Below are 23,738 nucleotides of genomic sequence, written 5' to 3' on the forward strand. Positions count from 1 at the left end.
ATTGTCTCGCGGATAGACCAGAGAAGGCTAATGAGGACAATCCAAGATGTCAGCCTATACCCCAGCTTAAAGAAGACATTTCCTGGCATACTGAATCATCTTGGGCTGTTAATTCCATCTTTAATTTAGTGTTCTCGCCAGGCATATTTTTCCTAGCTTTGGTTATAAAATTTTAAACTGTCAGGACACTTGCAACAAATCCCTCCCTCAGATGAGGTGAGAGTAGGCAAGAGATTTGTGCAGATTGGTTTTAATGTAGTTATAACTTCTTATACATGATAGGAACAGCATTAAAGAAAAAGATCATAGCATTATTAAAGATGATGAGACAGATTTTATTCAGGGTGTGCAGTGAAACTTCTGAGATAGGAACAGGAGCATGGGATTTCATAGAAAAGAAGAGAGATGATGTCCAGGTCCAAATATAGTCTGTGCAGGTGGAGATCAAACATTGAAAAAAAATTCCTGAAAGAAAAGATTGGTGATTAGGAAGGATTTCTTTTTGATGTGTCTACTTATATGTTTGTTGATTTATTTGTGCATATGTGTATGCTTGAATGAATTTACAGGAATGCAGCTATTCACAAAAGTCAGAGAGCATTGAATGCACTGGAATTACAGCCCGTGGTGAACTGACAGATACAGGTACAGAGGGCTGAATCCTTGTCTTCTGCGCATACAATAAGCACTCTTAACTACTGAGCTATCTCCCCAGCAGCCTTGCAGTGGATGGTCACTAAACCAACCTAACAAGGGTCTAGCTGAAAACAAGCTGCCCTGACAGACATCTCCTGGAGATCATGGGAAATGAAGATACTTGCATAAGCACAGAGTGATCAGATACCAGGTTGAAGGTGTGGGCTGTGAGTGAACTGACTGTGCAAAACTCATACTAAAAATACACAAGGTAAAGATGAATACAAGAGCTCAAAAGTTAAAACTCACTGAAAACGGGCTCGAGGAAGCCAGAATAGCATGTAGTCAGTGAGAAAATGTCAGTCTTTAGATGTTACTTGGTTACCATTACTATATGAATGCCTTCATATAGGGCTTTCAAATTATTCCATTTTATTCATAAACACTGTTTTCTTTCTGAATAAATTCTAACGACCATCATCTTAAGGATCCTAGAACACTTTTAGGTAATATATTCTCTTGTTTTGGCATCAGTAGACAAGAAACATTATGAGTATGCTAAAATTTGAAAGCCATTACAGCACCCACAAGATCTGGGTCTGGGTTTAATTCTGTTTCTGACCAATCGTGAAATTGGGTCATTAAGCCAATTCATCATCAAATTTAATGCCCACAAAAGCCAAACCACAGTGGAAACCTGGAAGTCCGTGCTATTACTCTAGACGGTGGCCTTGCCTTCCTCCAGACACACTCACTCATTGCATATTAAACCATGGCAAAGTCAGCCAGATCTGAAGATACTTTCCCTTGCACCAGCTGGGGGGTGGCATTAATGATAGAGAATTTAGCAGCCAAAGAGGCTCGTAAATATCCTAAAATGCACAGGACAGGACTTCACAACAGGCAGTTGCCTATTCCAACAGTTCAGCTACATTAAGGAAGAGCAAGAAAGTCTACAGACGCCCTGCTCCAAGAGTACTGCGTTATAGAAGTAATCGACACATCAGAACCTTAATCATTTTTCCCAAAGGCTGAAGTCTGAAGTCTGAGCTTATCATATGGTGACTGGTGATAGTAATTGGAAAGTATTTAGGAAAGTCTGGAATATGCAAATAATGACTTAGAGTATAAAAGTACATTCTACCCATTAAGCACCAGCTTCATTTTCTTTTTATTCTGTATGTGTATGTTTGTGTGTGTGAAGGAACTTGTGTGTGTGTGTGTGTGTGTGTGTGTGTGTGTGTGTGTGTGCATGCGCACACGCAAGGGCATGTGGATGCCAGAGGACAAAGTTCAATGTTTTTTTCTTCAGGAACCATCTCCTTTCCTCTTTCACAGCACCTGTGTCATACTCCCTGCCCCCTCACCAAATGGCCTTCTCCTGTCTCTCTTCTCTTTACCCCTACAGTTCCTCTCTACTCTCTTGGCTTCTGTGGTCGCTTCAGGTTATACACTCAACTTGAAACATTCAGAGCTAGGATGTACAAACCAGAGAGAGCATTTGCTGTATAACATTTCCCAGGCCTAGCCGTCTTCTGAGCTTCGTCCTTTCTGTCTGCCCACAGCTGTGTAGTGTTGCATTTGAGTGCAAGCGCCCTGTTTTTACTATCTGTGCATCAGTTGAAGGACACTGACACTGTTTCCATTTCCCAGCTATTGTAACAGAGCAGCAGTGAGCATGGCTGTGCAGGTACCTTCACAGGAGGATATTGAATCCTTTCCGTATATGCCTGGAAGTGGCATAGCTGGGTCACAAGGTAGATCTACTGTTAGCTTCTAAGAAGCCTCCGTACTGACTTCCAGGGTGCCAGTTTGTCTTCATTCCATGTGAATGAGGGTTCCCTTCTCCCATATTCCTCTTGCATCCTTTTGGTCAGCTGTTTTGCTGATCTTAGCTACGCAAAGCAGTTTTAGTTTGCATTTCTCTAATTGCTAAGGATGTTTTACATTTTTTTGAGATATTTCTTAGCCAATTTTATTCCTTCCCTTGCAAACTCTTTGTTTGGATCCATAAGCCATTTTGTAATTGGTACTTGCTTTCTTGAATTTCTGGGTTTCCAGTTCCCTGTGTATTTTGGATATTAATCCTCTGTCAAAGGTATAGCTGAGAAAGATCCTCTCCCGGTCTGTGGGCTTTCCCTTCACTCAACTGTTGTTTCTTTGGCTGTACAAGATTTTTAGTTCTACAAAATCCCATTTGGCTATTGTTGGTCCCGATTCCTAAGCAAATAGGGTCAGAAAGTTCTTCTCTGCACTTATATCTTATAGGTGCTGCCTACATTTACTTGTAACTGCCTCAGTGTTTGAGGTTTTACACAGAAGGCTTGTATCCATTTGGAGTTGCTTTATAGGCAGGATGATCGGCACGGTTCTGATGTCATTCTTCTACACACAGACATCTCATTTTACAAGTCCCATTTGTTGAAGACTCTGTCCTTTCTCCGGCATACCATTTTTGCTCTCTAAACCAAATATCAAAGGATGGTAATTATGTGCACTCACGTTTGGGTCTTATACTTTGCTCTATTGATCGACAACTCTTTTTGTGGCAATATCATGATGTTTTGATTATTATAGTTCTATAATATAGTTTGAAATCTGAGGTGCTACTCCCTCCAGCTTTGTTCTTTTCGCACAGAACTGCCTTGCCAATCAGGCTCTTCTGTGCTTCTTTATAAATTTTAGGAATTTTTTTTCTGTGTCTGTGAAGAATGTCACAGGGATTTAATTGGGATTACACTGAATGTGTAAATTGCCAGCTTTTCATTTTTACATGGGTTATGGAGATCAAACTCAGTTCCCTCCTGCTGGAAAAAACAAACCTTTTACTGACAGAAGTATTTCCCTAGTCCTCTCATTTTATCTCAGCAAAGGCATTTTAAAAATCTGCCTCATCCCGCCAAAGGTGACAGCATCATGAAAGGAACACGATCTAGAAATCATGTGGGTTTCTGTGTAAGGAACTGATCACTTGCCTAGTTGTTGGCTTACTCTTGGCCTTGGTTAATCTTTCCAACACTGGACTTGTCTGACAATACAGTATACAAGGTTTAGGTGATGGCATGTTCAGGCTGGATAGAACAAATGCTACTGTTAAAAAATTTTGATTAAATACAAAATTAGGATAAATCCACTGTAAAATTAGAGAAAAGGGCATATATGGAAAATTATATTTGCTTACTGGTTTGTTTCCATTTCTTTAAGTGTACAACAGTAAAATATTCATTACACTAACAGAATAGTGAGATATCCTGGTTAAAAGCAAAAGAAGTGAAAACTTTGCTATGTCTTTTTTCTTTAAAGTTACATTATTTTAATTTCATCATCATCTCCATAGATCTTCCAAAAGCAGTTTCCTGAGAGAAGCACTTGTGACTCCTACAACAAACCTGTCACCTTCAAAGATCTTGTTGGCTTCTTGTGTTGACACACCCTGTTGCTATAGTGATGGAGCTGAGGAATGCCACATATTAGATGCTCTAAGCAGGACCTGCAAAACAAAGGTATATCTCAACAAAAGTTTTGGCTAAAGATTTCTCCTGAAAGGTTCTCAATAAACACAAAATGGTATTTTTCCCCCCTCATCGATCAATTTTAGTCCTTGGGGAGTTCCTGAGTGTGAGGACCATAGAAAGTTGTAGAAGAAACAAATGAACTTTGATAGGAATCAGAGAGCTGTTGGATGAAAGTATATACACTGGACCAATCTACTATTTGCTTTTTATGTCACGGGCTTTCTTTTGAATCTCTGTGTAGATCCATCCATTTCTTTCGCTTTATAGTTGATGCAATTTTAGCAAGCTCTAAAAGCCTTGTGCTGACAGTCAATCAGCTCTCAGAGTGCCTCGTCATTCTTGTCAAATCAGCTTTAATGTTTCTTGGCAGAAAATCCAATTGTTTCCATAATGGTGGACTTAAAGAAACCCTAAGTTAATACTCAGAGGAATTCTGTGTTCTCTAAAATATAAAAAAAAAAAGACTTGTGAAGATACTCCACGTTCGTTGAGCATCCAGCCTTTAGACATTTAACAATATGAATTTTGCTGTCAGTCTGATGTAATAGACAGAGCAATAAAGTTTAGTATCAAAATTCTGGCTTAGGCCAGCAAGATGGCTCAATGGGTAAAGATGCTTAGCACCCTGCAATTCAGTCTAAAGACCTCAGTTCAAACCCTGAACCCATGTAAATGTGGAAGGAGGAAATAAACTCCACAAAGTTGTCTTCTGACCTCCACCTAGGTGTCTTGTCACACCTGCACCTATGTGTGTTTATATATATATATGTATATATATATATATATCACATATATATATATATATATCACATATATATATATATCACATATAGCCACACAGTAATAATAAATACTTTTTAAAAATCTGGCTTAGACTCACATTTTCACTACTTAGTAGTAGTAGGTCCTGAGGTATATTACTTCACTCCACAGCCTTAGTAGATGAAGTGCCTAACAGAATGAGCTATTGATGCCATTAAATGAAACCATACTGTGAAAGCACTTGTAAGTTATAAGCCACAGTACAAGTTATTTGTGTAATAATACTGACTTTAATAATGTATTAGATGGATACAATGAGCAAATTAATCAAGAGTTAGAAATGGCACGTATCACTGTGACCCTATGCACTAAAGTCTTAAGAGCATGTCCTCACATAGTTTATAAACAACCCATTTGTGCAATCTGTGAAGAAGAACCAGTTCCTATTTCCCAAGAACACTGTCCTCTGTCCACGCGCGTAAGTTGGAGCAAGAATATGATGTTACAAGCTTCTGTTTTGCATGATTTTAATGGGTGAGAGTCTCCAATCTCACAAGTATACAATAGAATGATATTCTTGTCAGGAGACAGGTCACTCCCAGGAAAGGTAGTCCCTGGTATTCCTGAGAAGAGCTGAACTTCTTATATCTTTCAAAGTAATGTTAGATATAAAAAGCATAACTGAATTGGATTTGCTTACATTGACAGTACTTTTGGCCTCCAGATGTATACAAGGCATCTATAGGACTCCGCAGAGTACTGCTTCTCCCATCAACTGTTCATGGTACTCTTGCCATAGGAAAAAAAATATTTAAGTACAGTAGTGTCTTCTTACTGCAGCTTTTTAAAATTCTTTCTGTGGCTTTTTACTCATGTCACCTCTGTTCCGAAAGTATTGAGTACGAATTTCCAGAATTAAGCATCCCACAAGCTTTCAATTGCCAGTCATTCTTGACCACATGATGAAACCTTTTACCATATTTTCTCACTCCACCTGAAATGAGCCATCCCTCCATCGGCGCCATCCACACAGAACACTCTACCTGTCTATTAGTCACATAGAGGCTGGCTATCAGATTAACTGCCATGCCATTACAGGGCTAGTGTCCAGGCAGCCCTTATTTAATATTGGCCCTGAAGTACAAAAGCAACAGTGTGGCGATCCATCTGTGTCAAAGAGAAACCCTAAAGCACACATTTAAGTGAGAAGGTCAGAGCTCTCAACTTAGGAAAGAGAACAACTCCCTTCCCAAGGGTGCTAGCATCTACATTAACGAATGTTCTGGCTGTGAAATGATGAAGATAGGAAGGGGAATCCATAATAGTTTTGCTATTGTACCTCTGACAACAAAAGTTCCTGTCAGGATATGATAAGCGTTCAGTTGAGAGAGTATGTGCAGAAAGAAAATACCATAGAGGCAGTACCTATTTGAGGTCTTGGAACATTGTCAGTGGATAAGTGCGACTACTATACAAACACACTGATTTAAATAAACTTAAAATTTGACTCTGCTCAAAGTTAGGGACTGTCTGTATAACCAATGGAACGTAAGTTCTATTGCCAGTTCTACCAGGGTTAGATAGTCTGAGGATGAAATCAGGAGGTTGTTAGTAAGATTGTTGTGGTGGAATGCTGCCTTCAGACACTCCGTTGAGAAAACACTTGCCCTCAGAAAAACAGCAAGCTGCTTTAGTGCAGTGGTCTTTGTTCAAGTCTTATATCATGAGATAGTTTTCTGGCAGGGGAGTGTAGTTTCCTTTGGTCTTCCTTTTCTGGAACCATGACATCCTGAGTTTGTTATGGGAGTTAAGTTTCAATTCTAGAGCACAGGATGTTTGTGTTGGTGTCAGATGTGAGTTTGTCTGTCAAATGTGTTAATCTCCCAAGACTTCAGGTCTCACATCTGTACAGTGGACATGATACTCATCTAATAGGAAGAAGGATCATGTAGAACACCCAGGAGGTGGGAGCCAGGCAGTGTTGGTTCCACTCGACCATCCCTCTGCTTCTATTCTCTTTCAAGAGTTAAACTTGCTGTAGGCATCTTGCAGATATATCTCATGGCCACTGTGATTTCATCTTAGAGAAAAAGGTGAAAGCAGAGAGATTTCTAGAAGCACTGATTAAATTATTTGCATGTCAAAGGGTTCATAATCACAAATAACAACATTCATTTAGGAATACAACGGAAGATCTATGTGTGGCAAGCACTCTTCCAGACTGAGTTTCCAGCAATTAACAAGGCGAACAATATTCCTCACTTTCATAGCACCTTCAAGCTCATGGTCTTCATTATATGAAGAAATCAGAGTGAAGGAATAGTTTACATGTTCTTGGCAGGCAGAAAAGAGTTGTTTGTGGCTCTTTTAGTAACTGAGAATCATTTTGTAACTTAGAAAGAAATTTCATAGTGGATTGTCTCTCCCAAACTTTCAAAAATTGATGTGTGGGGGGGGGGCAGGTGTGGGTGTGGGTGTGGGTATATGGGTGGGTATGTGTGTGTGCACATGAATCTAAGCACGGCATGATGGTGGTGGACAAAGGACAACTGTCAAGAGTCAGTTCTCTCCTTCCATTAGTCCTGGGGATTGAACCTACGTCATCAGGCTCGGTGGCAAGCACTTTTCCACACTAAGCCATTTCATCAGCCAGCCACAGCTCCCAACACATATATACAAAAAGCATATTTTTAAGGTTATCATTAATTCTGGTATAAAATGTCCCTTAAAGAAAAAATTTATTAAATTAACAAAATTTAAAACAGATTTTATTTTTGCTTTTACATCACTACAAAGATATGACAATCGCACAAAGGCCTTCGAAACCACCTCTGAACGTTGACTGAGAAACAAAGAGTAAGAGTTCCATGAATTTTGTCAGCCTTTCTTTCTCCACTGCCACAAAGCAGACAGGCTGACTACCTATATAAATAACAATTTCTCAGAGCTGATGATTTAAATATGTGCTATTTAAATATGAGATGAGAAGAAAGTGCTTTTCTTACCAGAGAAACATGAACTGGTCTCACCTATTAGAATGATGTTGAGAAGTGACAAGAGAGAAGTGGGGGAAATATTTACCTCTGGCTTCATGAGTACACTAAAGGTTCCTTCCGTCGATCTTACTGTCAGCTTCCTCCCTCTGCCTTTGTGAAAGGGGCTGGGAGACTTCCATTCTTGCTCCATGGAATAAATGAATTCTGTTGCAGCTGAGATGGCAAACAGTACTTCATTGAGTCTCTTCGTACTTGGGCTGCATCTGTATTTCCGCAGGGAGTGCATCTCTCTCTCTACCTCGGATGATGAAGAGTACCCTTGTTCCCACACCCACAGGGCCTTGTGCAGTGTTCACTGAGGCAATGCTAACTTCATGCTCACTCCTGGAACCGTGGTGAAATCTGGAAGCTAGATGTGTACTTAGGATGTCTTAGTTGTTTGATCACATCAATGAAAGGATATGTAATCAATCTCCCCCTAAGACAGTGAGTGGTATTGGCCATAACTCATTACTCCGCCAAGGATTTGGCATTTCAATCGATGGGAAATGATGTGTGATCATTCTAATTTATTATACATCATTCCCATCAATCGGCGGGCTGAAGCCTTTACATAATAAGTACTTACAGACACTGTCAATCATTCTTGGTTCAAATGCCTCCCAATACTGCCATTTGGGATAGTCTTGGAGCATCATGAAAATGGAATGTATCCCTCAAATCACAACTACAATGATTTCATTGAGCAAGAGACATTGAGATGACCTCTTCCTGGAGGACTGTATTCACAATTGCTTATGCCTTAGGCCATGCCACAATCTAAAGACGATAAAATGGATGAGTGTCCTGATTAGCCATGACTTCCCATCCAACCTATCCAAATGGGATTCAAAGATAGTGGGTGGTGTTGGCAAAATTCTTAGGGTTTGCTCCTTAAAAAAAAAAAAAAAAAAAAAAAAAAAAAAACTCAATCTCCTTTGCCTACCTCATTTTTTTTTCTAAAAAAAATTACTATTTCCTGAATGCTTTTGTGGAAAGTGTCAAAGCATATTGATTTCCCTGCCTTTTGTCACTGAGGAGAATGCCATTATAAGACAGAAGGATAGTACCAAGACAGCAGAGATAACAAATGGACTGCACTTTCAAATAAGATCTCCAGCTGGCAGTAGTGCCCACACTGCATTGGATGGAGCTGTCTGATTTCATTAGTTCTCTTTGTTTAATATTTGACTCTCATAAAAAATAAAATAAGAAAAGACATGTTTGGTTCCATGTACTAAGAGTAATGCCAAGAATCATGATTCTGGCCATTACATAGTAAACGATTTTCATGTTATGGCATCTCCCAAAATCTATCTTGATGTTTCACTGGAGTTGGTGGTTTGAATGAAAATGATCCTCATTGGCCTATAGGGAGTGGCACTATTAGGACGTGTGGCCTTGTTGGAGTGAGTTCTTGGAGGAAGTGTGTCAATTGGGCTAGGCTTTGAAGTTTGAGCTGCTCAAGGCCCAATTTCTCTGTCTTCCTGCTGCCTGCCAATCCGGACGTAGAACTCCTGGCTACCTCTCCATCACCATGTCTGCCTGCTAGCCACCATGTTTCCTGTCATTCTGATAATGGATTAAAATTCTGAATTGTTAGCAAGCCCCCAATTAAATATTTTCCTTTTTAAGAGTTGCTGTGGTCATGATATCTCTTCACAGCAATAAAACTAAGACATTTACTTTATCACAGTTTATAGGTTAAAACATTTCCATTTTCTACTTTCTGTTATTTTCTATTTAAAAAAAAAAAACATGTGAATCTGTACTTATACAGGGCATACAATTTTTAGCAGCAGCCAAGGAGCTCTCTTTTGAAAGGTGAATGATGTCCCTACCTTCTGCTGTGACACACATGGCAACATCTTCGTGATAACAGAAGGAAGTACACACCATTTTTTTGGCTGGAAATGTGACCTACCATGCCTGTGACTATCTTATGTAAATTGATTTGTGAAGCAAAAAGGAAAATCAGAGGAATTTTCATCCTTAATAAACCTTTTTAAAGAAAAGAAAGGAAGTAAAATTTGTCTTTTCCCCCCGTCAGCAACACTCCTGCTATCAGTTACAGCTTCCCATATTCCACCTGAGAAAGCCTAAGGGTTTGGAGAAGGAAGTGTGTTGCTTTGCTTGTGGTGCATGGGGATGGTGAAAACCTCAGTTCAGGAATTCTGCAAAACCCACCCACGAGAAAGTATTCTTCTCTCTCAGAAGAGGACCAATAGGTCCCAGGGTTAGACAATAGATTGTAGCAGACTCTTGTTCTCTGGATTTCAGAGCATTCATTAGCTCATCAAAATGTGCCTGAGCCAACAACTTCTAACCCGGGAAGGAGAGGCCTTTGTCACTCCCAGCACCAGCCTTTCCTCTGTGCTCACTCATCAGCAATCAGTGGGGCTTGGCAGAACTAGAGCTTACTGGGAAGCCAGCTGGCTCTGTTAGCTCTTCCTACACTCTTGGGCTTAGCCAGGATAATGGAGTATCACAGTTCATTATCCACCTTCCTCCTCTACCCCCCATGAAGAAGCTCCAATGAATACCAGGTTTGGGGCAGGAAGCATCATTGCTGCTGAAGCTGCCAAGAACAGCTGCCAGTACCCTACAGAAGAGCTAAGGTTTATCAATATTGGTACAGAAATGTTCTGTGACCTTGAGGAAGGCTACAAGGGAACCTAAGCAGGAATAAGAATTCATTCCATCTACCAATGCCACCTTTCTTAAATAAATAGAGCAATAATAACCTACTCCAGGCCTTGCTGTATGCTGGGCACTGTGCATGTCTTAGCTTTCCCGGATCTTAACGGCACATGAACACAACGGTGCTGTTGTTCTCTTCACATTTTAGGTGAGAACCTGGCAACAACAGGGGCTTATAGGCAGAAGGGCTTGCCTAAAGCCACAGAGCGTGAGAAAGAGCTGAGATTCCATCTTCAGTGTCACTGTACACACGTGCTCACCCAAGGAACAGTCCAGCCTTTAGGGATGGAAAGTTGCCATTCGGCTCAAAGACAAAGAGCAAGTCAAGGAGAGCTTTGTTGGGCAGGGACAGAAAAGGAGCAAGAAGAGGGAAAGAGGGCAGCATCTAAATGAGCCAGAAGATGTTTCCATGTCCACAAGCATAGAAGTATAAGTTGTAAAAGTCATTGTGATAATTAGCTCATCTCTTTTGCTATAAATATTCCTGGAGAAAAACTGCTACAGATATTTAAACCCCCACCTTCAAAAAAAATGGGATTACAAAACAAACAAAAACAAAACCCACCTTTTTCTTCATTTTTAGAAACCTGATGCACACCTATCAGGGTCCATGTTACTCTAAGAAATGAAGCCATGTCAGAAGGCACACCACCAAGAGAAACAATGCCTGCCATGAGTGTTTTGTGTACGGTTTGAGTTTGACAAGATTGGAAAAGCTTGAATAATAAATTCCTAAAAAATGGGGTTTGGTAATGAGCAAGCCTTTAACTACACAGACTCATTGCCAGGTACCACTTTAATAAACTATTACAAATGATCGATGCAAAGGTGTTTCCAATAGCTGTTTATTCAAGGCGCCCTGAAGAATTCTTCCAGAAAAGAACTGTTAGTGGAAAAATTGGCTATGCGCAGTTGTGATGTCAAATCCATACATAACAAAATTTTCCCTGCCAATCAACAGTCTTGCCATAAATTCAGCCGTTTACAACAAGCCTTTTATTAAATTGACAGCTTCAAAGTGGAGAATAAAAGGGACTTGTTTTTCTGTTGTTGTTGTTAAAGTGAACTCCGAATGGCTTTTTGCTGTGTTTTAGACATAGAGAAGGAGTGAAGCCTTGTGACTTTTAACTTAGGTTGAAAGAGGTTAACAGCAGGTCCAAACACCATGGTGCTTCTCCAAGTCTGGCTGAAAGCAGCTAAGATGGCCAGCGTCCCATGTTTGGCTCATGGGTGTATGGAGTCCCTCTGCACTTACAGGTGAAGATAGTTACTCAATGGTACACCTTAACTATGAGGGCCACAGCCATCACATCCAGGTGGAGTTGTTAGGTAAATTCTCTCTTGCTGACTTTGGCCATTGTGGTGTGCTTATGGCAAAGGGACTCCGTATAGGCAAGGGAGGCTTTGTGGTTGAGAGTATTACAGGTGGTCAGTTGGGCCCTTCTGTGGTCTGGGCTTTTTTATCTTGCGTTTCACTCAATATATCTCAGGCTCATTTATTCATTATGGTTTCTGTTGCCATCATCCAACAACTTCTTCCACTCACAAGAAGCACAGTGTTGCAAAGAATGCAGTTAAGACGTCAAGAATGTGCTCGTGTCTCAGGTATGACAGCAAGAGAGGCAAGAGGGGGTGTGTGTGCAGGTATTTCCGTATGAGTGTGCATGTGAAAACTTGTGGTCAACCTGAGGGGTAGTTCCTCAAGGACCGTGTACCTTGTGTTTTTTGAGACAGGGTTTCTCACTGGTTCTGGCCCCTGGGATCCTGCAGTCTCTGCCTGCCAGTACTGGGCTCATAAGCATACCACTACACCTTGCTTTGCCCATGGCTATTGGGGATTGAGCTCAGAAGCCATACTTGGGAGGCTCACTCTACTGACTGAACTATCTCCACAACCCCCGGAGTTACACTATTAACCATGGTCAGAGGTGGGCTGTCGTAGTCTCTTCAACTCTCCTAGGCCTGTATTACTAACTATGCTAAATTCTTGTTTTCACATAGTAGATGGACCCTTCTGTCACCACAAAGAGAGTTAGTTTATTTTCATAGCTAAATTTTACATCTTTTTTTCTGACCAAATAACACCTATTCCTAAAGCGAAGTTCCTTTCTGCAAGACTCTTTTAGTATATAGAACAGTCTTGCCCTCTTTAATCCTCTTCTCACTTCTCTTAATCATTCTGACCAAAGATAAGATATGAATAAATTATCATTAGCAGGATTGAAAGCCAAACTGATCTAATATTCCAATAAGACTTTTAAAATATGTCATCTGAAGTTTTTTTTCTTTGTTCCCTATGAAATAGATGAAAACTATCACAATCCATTTCACTGAACCTGCCAACCAATGATCTCTTCACAGAGGCTCTGTCACTCTACAAGACAGGAACTTCCTAGATTCTCCAGTTTCTGCTCTACCCACACCACATACTAGGTTGGCTGTCTGCTATGATGGAGTCTCGCATGCCTTTGCCTGCTGGAGCCTCCCTGCTGGACTTACACTCACACATACTCACTCAGCACCTCTCCAGTCTGTGTCCTGGGTATTTGATTTTGCCACCACTCTCAGTTTCTTCCTCTGTGGCTTCATCTCGCCAGGGATGTCAGAATGCTACATCTTTTCTCTGAGTGGTCTACAAGCTCACTCCACAAACATGCAAGGCTTGCAAAAAGTGCATGCTCTCAGTTCAATCATCACAGACTTTGAGGAAACTCACCAGGCCTAATCTCAGCCCAGAATCTAACAGGCTGTGTGGATTACAAAAGGGACTGAAACACTATTTGAAGGATCCTGAACACATTCAGGAAGGATTCCTTCAGTCTGTTAGGTCCTATTTTATAGTGTTCTCCCTTGTGCTTGCTCAGTATCACAGAACGATATGGAAACAGCCATGCCATGGACAAGAGCCACATTTTGCAACATTCCCCACTTGTAGATTTTAATGTGAATTGTCTTAGATTCACATTATCCGGATAGATATTCCCATTTAAATATACTTGCCAAAAAAAATTCTTGCAAAGGTCTTTCTTGTGATACAACCATACTTTGCCTCCCAGAGCTACCAAAGGTCAAAACATTTGTACATTCAGAAGGCAATCACAGACTTAATATTCAGAGCAGAATAAGGCAAAGTTGTACTTATTTTTTTAAGAAAGGCATTTGTCCAAAAATGATTGCAATGATTTATGTGCTTATCTCATTTTCTTGTTTTATTTCTCAGCAGCATGGGAGAATGCACCCAAGGCTCTGTGCAGGCTAGGTCAGTGCTACCCAACTCTCTAGCACCTCAAACCCAATGTACACATATGTACTTGTAAAAGAATTTATTTTATTTTAAATTATGTGTATTTATGTAGCATGGGGTAGAATGAATATATATATTCCATATAGATAATGAATATATATATCCATCTGCAATGAATATATGTGTATGTATGAAGTACCTGAGGAGACCAGATGCACTGGACCATCCTGGAGACTTTTGTAAGCTTCCTGACATGCATGCTGAGAACTGAACTCAGGTCCTCCAAAAGAGCAGCAAGATCTCTTAACTACTGAGCCATCTCTCTAGTCCCTTGATTGTTTTTAAGCAGCTTTACATATTTAATATTGAAACAGGTAAATAAGTTCATGCTTAGTACCTCAGTTACTACACACACACACACACACACACACACACACACACATTCCATCCTGTGTGAAGCTAAACATAACGACCTCCTCCTCCCTTCCTTTATTTCAGTGCTCAGTGAGCTCTCACTGCATGCACACACCAGAATGACTGGTCCCAAGACTGCTCAGGGCAGCAGTCCAGCTAGGCTCGGGTGGCAGGACAGAGACCAAATAGTGGACCATCAGTAAAATTACTTCTCCTTTACCCCTTCACAAATGCTTACTATTTATACAAGTCTAAGACCTCCCTCCAAACCTCTAGATAATTGAGACCCGTTGCCTATGACGGACAGATCAACTGCTATCCTTCGGAATCCATGTACAGTGATGAATAACCACTGTAATCACAGGTAATTACACAGCCCTGATCCCCAGGCTTGTCTTATCACCAGCGAGCATCCCCTGAATAGAGGCAAGGGTGCGCTGCCTAACCACACTGCTTCTTCCTTTGTCACACACTATTCAGTTAAGAAAAGAAAGGACAGCAATTTTCTTAAATTGATATTTGAGAACAGGGAAGGAAGAAGAAGAAGAAGAAGAGGAGGAGGAGGAGGAGTAGGAGGAGGAGGAGGAGGAGGAGAGGGGGGGAGGAAAAGGAGAAGGAGAAGGAGGAAGGTGTCTCCAGGAAAGTGGTGTGAGGAGCCAGAAGCAATATAGATAGATGCACACTAGAGACCAGGTGCCTTGGACTCTAAATCTTTAAATTAGAAATGATGAAAATGGAGATGTTAGGATAAAGTTACTATAAATAAGATCTTTGTCTCTAAATGAGACTCTTTCCCCCAAACCCCTTTTTCTTTTTTGATTTGCACTCCTCAGCCCCACTTTCAGTGAAATCCAATCCCTTCCATTAGCATTGATGGGAGCCACTCAAAACGGGCATTGTGTTTCCCTTTCATCTGAAATACGCTTTCCTTCCAAAGGGAGACCCTCCCTGTAGTTACCCACTTCTTTCTGTTTGGCACTAATAATTTGCAATGGTGAAGGCAATCCTCATGAAACAGGAAGTGTGATCCCATTTGATCTCACTTGAAAGAAACTGTAAATACCCAGTAAAGATGGAGACAGTGGCTCAATGGGGAAACAAATACTGTGGAGGGGAGAAAGACAAGAAATACATAGGATTATCATTAAATAAAGTAGACTCTTTGTCCCTGGAACTTACATCCTCATTATCCATGGTTTTTACTGTATTTCCTTTCGGGAACACAGTGCTGTCTGTGTCTTCCTCCCTTTTCTTTGCTTGTTTCAGAAACAGAGAAGAAAACATTTCATCTTTTTGATCTCTTAGGTCTATACAGAGAACACTCTGTATGACTCAAATCATAACATGACCGGCCTTGTTTAAAACACAACTGCTTCACAGAAATAATACCGTAGGAAAAAGCCAAAGGTTTACAAATTAATCTTTTTTTCAGTGACTTACAAGACCATCTCGTGTGATGCCTAGTTAAAATGTTCTGCCTGTAATTCAATTGTAAAGCCAATCATGTACAGTTAGGGGCTAAAGCATATATGCTGCTGTTTACAAGGGAGGATGTTGCGCTTGGCTCTCTGAAAAGGGCAGGCGCCATTTTGCCCTGACCAACACAGACGTCAGTTGTCCCCTTGTGATGGTGCCATCAAGCAGGGGCTTTTAGGACGGTGGGATAGAGACCTCACTGAGTTCTAGTCCTGCCTGGATGAACTTGTCTGCACAGAGATCAGAAGGTGACCAGTGCTGGGTCTAAGGAAAACAGACCCTTGTAATCACATCGGCACAATTGAATCAAACGTCTGCTGCTAGTGCAGGGCAAATTGAATTAAAACTCCAATTGACAGCAAGCTAACAATGAGAGTTTCTCTGTGGAGTCTACGAGGAGCATCTGAGCTGGGTGCTGCTTGGGAACAGGACAACCAGGGCTCCGGCTCCAGAGAGAGTCTTAATGTTTCCTATGTGCTTACTCGGGTCACCACTGAGATAAAATGACGTAGGTGTGGCAAACCCACTTTCCATGTTACCACCTAGCACACCAGCCTTCTTCACAGAACTGAACTGACTGCCCCCCACAAGGAAATGACAAGTGACATGGCTCACGGAGATCAGGCCTATTCTAGAACTTTGTGACACGGAAATGCCTCCCAAAGGAATTTCCAAATTCATGCTTGTAGGGCACAGTGAGTCAGAAGTGCCAAGATCCCAGTGCCATGCACTTGTGGAAGTGTTTTAGAAACTCTGTCAGCCTGGCGAAGACGAGTCAGCTAACTTCCCAACCGTCTGGGTACATAGATGAAAACTGTGCTGACGACCACCTATGTTCCAGGACACTGACCGACAGTACCATCACAAAGTAACATGTGGGATCCATTTCAGGGCTCGGGGCGCTCTTTACAAGCTGGGTAAAAGACAACAGCACTGTCTTGAGCTCTCAGCCTAAGCAGGCCACATATTTGTCACTAATGTTTGTGAGGACTATACACGCTCCTGGTAGAAACGGCTCAAACCTTCCTTCTTGGATTCTGTTCATGACACATGCTCACGCACATCACAGCTGTAAATATATGGTCCTGGATGGTTGCATTCTGTAACGAAAGTCTCTCATTCTAATGCTATTCTCCCGACCAGTGTCCTAGGACATGTGGCCCTTTAAACTGTCCACCCGACAAACTACAATTACCTGAGAAGTTCTCAGGGAGAGATTGTCTAAGTCAGGTTCTCCATTGGCCAAGCCTTTCAGAGATTATCATTATTGTGTGGGCAAACCTGATCCACTGTGGTCTGCATCATTCCCTGGGCTTGGGATCCTGGGCTATGTGAATAGAGAAACTCAGCTAAACACCACTAGAAATATTGTGTACTCATCTCTCTGTTCTCAGCTACAGATGTAATTCAACCGCTGTTTTAAGTCCTTGATACTTTTCCTTGACTTCCTTGCTATGATGGACCTAATCTGGAATTGTGAGCTAAGTAAACTCTTACTCTCCACATAAATGCTAGAAAGGAAGATAGGGCAAATGAAACAAAGATGTGTATAAATGACTGTGCTCCCAATGAGAGGGCATACGCTCCAGCAAGAACAACAATGTCAGCCATCTTTATCAGCTTCTCACCTTATACGAAGGACTTTATATTCATCAATTTCTCTAATGTGTACCGCAGCCCTATGTTGATGGCACCACTAATCACTCCATTTTACAGTTAAGAAAACCGAGGTGCGAAGAGGCAAAGTTCGCGAAGCCTTTGCTTTTGACATACAGCTGTCAAGGGCTCGAGGAGACTAGCGTTCAAATCTGTTCATCACTCATCCTATAGGTTTAACACACTGCACTCTTTTTTTATATAATGCATGCTTTAGCACTGCACAGAGTGAGCCAATATTTGCTAAATACATGATCCTGCCTTGGAGAATAGCAAACACTGGCTGAACTTTCAGCAGTGGTGGGAGTATACTAAATACCACATTGCGGTATGACAGCCACTGCTCACACGTAGACAGTGAGTGCTTGGAATGTGACAGCGTAACTGAAAAACAAAATAATAATAATAATAATAATTTCTAGTTAATATAAATTAATTTAGGTTCAATTAGCCACCTCTAATTAGTGGCTAGAGTTCTGCACACATTATACCTACAAGGGAAGACATGATAGTCATTGAACCGGAGCAAGTGAATTAACAGATCACTGTATAGCAGGTCAGCACCAAGAATTACGCAGACCGGAGTGAACATGGTTGATGCTGGATTCTCACCAAAAGAAAGTCTAAGAAGAGTGTGTCATCATGGAAACCTGCAAAGGAGAATTTCTTACAAAAAAAAAAAAAAAAAAAAAAAACAACAACAACAAAAAAAAGCTATACTCTATGGCAGCAAGTACTGCTGAGAAGACAAAGACAACAAAAGAAGACTGAGGTTCCTTCCCCAGATACTGCTGCCTTGTCAAGGGTCATTTCAGTGGACTGGAAGCTAGAAGGAATGGCTTTTTAAAACTGGGGACTGGGAGAGAGCTGAGGGTTGAGTCCTTGGGTTGAATACCTACCTGGACACTCCCTACTTCCCCATGCACACTCCAGTGCTCACACACATACATACACACAAGAATAAATGAGAGGTTGGAGGTGGGAGTGCTCAGTGGGTAAAATGCCGGCTGCTCAGACATGAAGAACTAAGCTCAGGTGCCCAAGGCCTGTACCAAAGCTGGGCACAGTACGAAGCCTCTTTAAACCTAGGGTTCGGGGGTGATTAGCATGGCCTGGCAAACTGCCAGAGCTTACCTCCCAACCAGTCTAATTGATGAGCCCTGGGTTCAGTCAGAAGGCTTACCTCCAAAAGTAGGATGGTGATACAGAGGAAGACACTGTTAACTTTATGCTTTAACACACACACACACACACACAAGAGTAAATGAGAGCCAAGAAAGTGAAGACGATCTTTGTAGGCCTCTCTTCTGAGAATTACTAGTAAGAAGGTAAGAAATGAGAATGGTACTAACAGGGATGTGAGCCATCCAGGCACCCTGGGTACCATCTTTAGAAGTCAAGGTGAATAAGCTATTGGGGAAGAAATTGTTGACAAAGTTGCAAAAATAAAGACTTGGTCAGTGATGCTCCTGACACTCAGGAGGGGAGGAAAATGCCTGGACCACCAAGAGAGCCAGCCCTGGCTGAGAGCGGCCAGCTTCCTAGGTGAAGAATGAAGTGTGGCATAGAGGAAGGTGGGCTTGTAGACACGTTTGCTTAACCCAGGTGAGCCAGGTTACCTCAGAACCTGACTTTCCTAGCAAAGAAATGTCAGTCCAGTATCTTGACACAATTAAAAGCAACTAAACATTTTTACAAACGTCAGAGAAATTACATTAAAAACAATGCAAACAAAACTTCCCTAAATGTATTGCTTTCCCTATTTCTCTCTCAACTCCATGCCTGGTTTTTCTTTTCTTTTCTTTTCTTTTTTGCCAGCACTCCAAAATCCTAAGAAAAATCTCTTTTTAAAAAATGGAATGAGATTAAATGATGAGTAGTCCTAGCCCTAAAGGGTTGTGATTCTATAAATGATAGAACTTGATATTTAACTGCACCTTCTTATTTGTGAGAAGTTGAACACGCTTAGAGGAATTCTGAAGGTTACCAAGATTATTGTATTTTTTCTAAATAAAGTTACTAAAACACCACATCACACTATATGTAAAAACTAAATATGGAAAATTCAAAGAGCACTAGAGAAAAGATTTTGACTAAGGAAAGAGGATGGAGAAGATGGAGAACACCAGGGAGAGGAAGAAGAGTGGGGAAAGAAGACGAGGAGGAGGAGAAAAATGAACAGGCTTTAGAAGAGGAGGAACAGAAGGTAGATGGTTGGGGAGAAGAGAAAGAGGCAAAGGTGAATATCACAGAAAAATAGGAGACTCGGGCCAGTGTTGAGAAGCCCCAGGAGAAATTAGACAAACAGAAAGAGGCCCAGAGTCTGCTCTCTTCTCCAAGGAGCTTTTGTTTTCAAACACACCTCCTTTCCTTCCTTGCCTCTCCAACATCCCTCTCTTTTTGCCTCTGAAATAACAAATACAACGAAGCTTTCTTACCAAAGAGAAGGAACCTCTTTTTATCACAGCCCAATTAAAAGGGCAAGTGTGGCCATACACAGGATGGCAGCCACAGCCCAAGCAACCCTGCTCCTCTTCCATTTGTTACTCAGGGAGAAGGGAAGGGAGGAGGCAGCTCACTTACCTCTTAAAGTGTTTGTTTGAAAATAATATGCAGACAAAGAAAAACAATCCTCAACTAACAACTGCCTTCCTCGCCATCTGCTTAATCTAAACATTAGCATATCGCGTATCGGAGTGAACTCAAATTGCACTGGAAAGGGGGTATTCTCTGTTCTACTTTTTCAGACCCTTAATGGGGGAGTCAAGTGAGAATTCTCTATGGGATTATATGGGCTTATGGGCTTCCAATGCACACATCTAGGGCCACATTTTCAGTCCAGCTCTAACTCATCAGAGGAAGACCGGAGGCAAAATTGTGCCTGGCTTAATTAGCGCAAGTACTAATCAAGTACTAATGAAATTTGCCCACAAGCAGTCCTTCAGATGAAGGCACAAGTCACACACACAATTTCCGTATATATCACTTAGCATGTCAGCACAAAAGAGGGAAGAAATGAACAATTCCTCTTTAACACTGGCTTCAGGCTAACCATAGGCAAACATCATCTCTACCCAGAAGTAATACAGTAGTTTCATCAGTGTCAACTCTGTAAGCCCAAAACCTGCAACTGTATCCCCACTTACCACAATAGGCTGCAAATCTACAAAAAGAAGAACTCCTTGGATGAAGACCCTTTGTTCTTCCTGACTTATGAGCTTTTTAAGACTTGAACTTTGAGATTAGTGTGGTCTGTAGTATTCCTTAAAATATATCAAAGGTCCTTCAGTCTAAACTACAAGTCCCTTAGAAGTGGTAAATACTGGACCACAGTCCTATTTGTCTAAATACAGTGTAATCGAAAAAAAAAAAAGAAAAAAGGAAAAAAAAAAACACCAAATTTTCTCTTTCCCAAAGTGATGTATCTGGAGTATTGTTTGCTAAATCTGCTGTTAAAATCTGCCCAAGCACAGGGCTTATTTACAGCACAAATATTAATGATGCTAAGGAAGATGTTTCCGATCTATAAATTAAATCGTACTAATTGAAGATGTGGTTAGTATATTGAATTATGCATACACATAACAAAGTTTCACACATAAGAAATATATATATATATTGCTGTGGCTATCTATGATACCTAACCAAAAATACAATTCTAGATGAACTCTTTTGGGGGATGAGGAGGGGCACATCACAAGTGAAACAGTGATTAATTCTGAAGAGCAAGAAAATCAGAGAAAGACTCCATGAGGACCCAGCAATGTCACGTCTTCTGCCCAGGCACGGATATTCTCCCTCAGAGGGCTGTTCCATTTAAGGTGAGAAAGGATCTCACCTCTAAGAAGCTGAAACTCACCCACTTGAACAGGTGCAAGAGCTACATGACCAGTTTTTCTCTTTATGAACTATCGACAAACATCACTCAGGAAAATCATCAGCACTGGCCAGGGCTAAAAACAGGCAATTCACACAATGTCCTCATAACACAAAGTCCAAGTGAGAAGAAAGAAAATCACACAAAATCTAGATAACCTCGGTGCAACTGAATTGTCACCTGTGGTCCCATATAGCAAAGTTCCCCCCCACCCCCAGTTGATTCCTGAGTTAAAAACATTAACCTTGACACTGCCTGGGCTTGCCTTGCCTTGCTCTTTCAACAATGCTGTTATCTGGGTATTGTACTATACTCTTCCTCCCCTAAGCAGACCTAAGTTTTCTCTCTAGAAGAGCAGACTGCGAATGCAGACGTGGAACTTTGTGTCACTAAGGAGCTTTATTTTTTTTTCTTGATTAAACAAAGGTGTGTATGTGATGGTGCAAATGTTACATGCTATAAACGAATCAAGAAAATTCATGCAGCCCACCAGACATTAACAAAATTCAATCCCTGCCATTCTTCAAAGGAACCAAGGGCCCCATCTGCTGATGCTTAGATGAACTACAGTAGCAAACAGATTACAAACAGCACATGGAGAAGGAAGCACCCAGGTCATAAAGAGCCCGAAGCCACAAAGCCTCAAGAACAGAAGGCCCTTCGGAAGTCAGGGAACCACCGTGGTCCAGTACTCCTCATCCTCCCTTGTCTGGGGTCGTAAGCACCGTAAACAATCTACAGAGATAAATACTCAACTCATTTCATTCAAGTCCCTGGTGCAAAAGCTTCACAGGCCACCTTCTTGGGCCACCCTCACGGCTGACATCGCCGGCCACCACCTCACCACCAGAACACACGTGGCTGGACAAGCGCTCCTGTTCCCATCAGTGACGACCAGGAGAGCTACAGTGTTAGTCAGCATCTGATGGTATTGAAAGCTATCCAGTGACTTCTCAACCTTGTCTCTGATACATAATGGTGCTGGAGTGCTTTCTCTGAGGCTTTTTATGTTGACCACCTGCACGTGCTGCAAAGCCTCAGAGAAAGGCACAGGCGGAGCTAGAATGGTCTCAGACATACCAACTGCTCACTCTTTGTTACATGCAGTTCTGCTCAGCTTAAAAACAATAACCCAGAATCCATGGTCTCTATTGAAGCTCCTTTCTTTCTGGGGATAGCATCACGGCATCACCATGAAGGGCAGAAACTGGGCCTTTAACAAGTTTTGTGTGGGAACACAGGACATTGCACATCCTAGGTGTCTGATAAAAATTAATTAAATCAGCACATCGTCAGAAAGAGGAAGTGTCTCGCCTACAGTTAACTTCCTCATTTAATTTCCCCATTCTGGGTTTGTTTTCTCTTTCATATCTGTTTGAAATTTAATAAGTTTATGGTGGACAATGGCAAGCCAAGCTCTTTTACATTAGTGATTTTCAACTGTCCTAATGCTGTGACCCTTTAATACAGTTCCTCATGTTGTAATGACCCCCAACCATAAAATTGTTTCATTATTACTTCATAACTGTAATTTTTCTAGTTAAATATAGTTAAATATCTGATATGCAGCCCCCACTGTGACCCACAGGTTGAGAACCACAGTCATACAACTTTATTTAGAAAACAGCCCCAAATACCTTTGAGATAATGATCTTCCTCCATGGTAAGCAGGCTGATGGACACTTGGTCAAGGTTCTCCAGTCATTCCTTGAGTAGATGTGAGTGCATGGATCAAGCTTTGCCAGCTGCCTCCACTGTGACTTCGGTAACTGTGTAGAAAAGAGAGAAGAGGAAAGAGTCGTTCCACTGGAACCCTATGATGTTAAATGGTTGTCACTGGCTACTATCACCTTAATGCTTAGGCTTTAGTGCTTTACCTACTTCCTGCCCATTTCTGTGAGGGATTCCTCATTCTTTCTATCCAGAAACTGAATCCTGGTCTGGAAGAATGGATGGAATGTTGGGAGTACTTGCTGCTACTGCAGAAAACCCACGTTTGTTTGGTTTCTAGCACTCACATGGTGACTCACAACCATCTGTAACTCCATTGCCAGGGAATCAGGTGCCCTCTTCTGGCTTCCAAAGGCAATGTTCTCATATGTGCATATACATACATGTAGGCAACACTCATACATATAAGATAAAAATAAAATATGACAAAGAGAAAGAAAAAAGATAGAAGGAAGGAAGGAAGAAAAGACAGAGGAAAGAAAGGAAGGAAGGAAGGAAGGAAGGAAAGAAGGAAGGAAGGAAGGAAGGAAGGAAGGAAGGAAGGAAGGAAGAAGAAACTCATGTAGCTCTGCCTTCAGGGCTGTTCTAAGCATTCATTTTATGCTGAAATGAATGTCCTGAATATTCTCTGGCTGTCTCTCCCACATAGAAACGACCCCTCTTTAGCCCCCATCTTCTCCCTTCTAAGGCTC

General features: G+C 41.4%; 1 long non-coding RNA gene across 1 annotated transcript; it reads right to left on the reverse strand.

Moving 5' to 3' along the window:
- Positions 1-244: 244 nt before the first annotated feature.
- Positions 245-23,062, reverse strand: LOC132657040 (uncharacterized). Its single transcript, XR_009594882.1, has 3 exons — positions 22,953-23,062; positions 4,026-4,126; positions 245-465 (listed from the first exon to the last, which is right to left on the reverse strand). It is a non-coding gene; the product is annotated as an uncharacterized LOC132657040 (long non-coding RNA).
- Between the last annotated feature and the right edge of the window lie 676 nt (positions 23,063-23,738).

This window comes from Meriones unguiculatus, chromosome 10, assembly GCF_030254825.1.
Source record: "Meriones unguiculatus strain TT.TT164.6M chromosome 10, Bangor_MerUng_6.1, whole genome shotgun sequence".
In the NCBI taxonomy this organism is placed as follows: Eukaryota; Metazoa; Chordata; class Mammalia; order Rodentia; family Muridae; genus Meriones; species Meriones unguiculatus.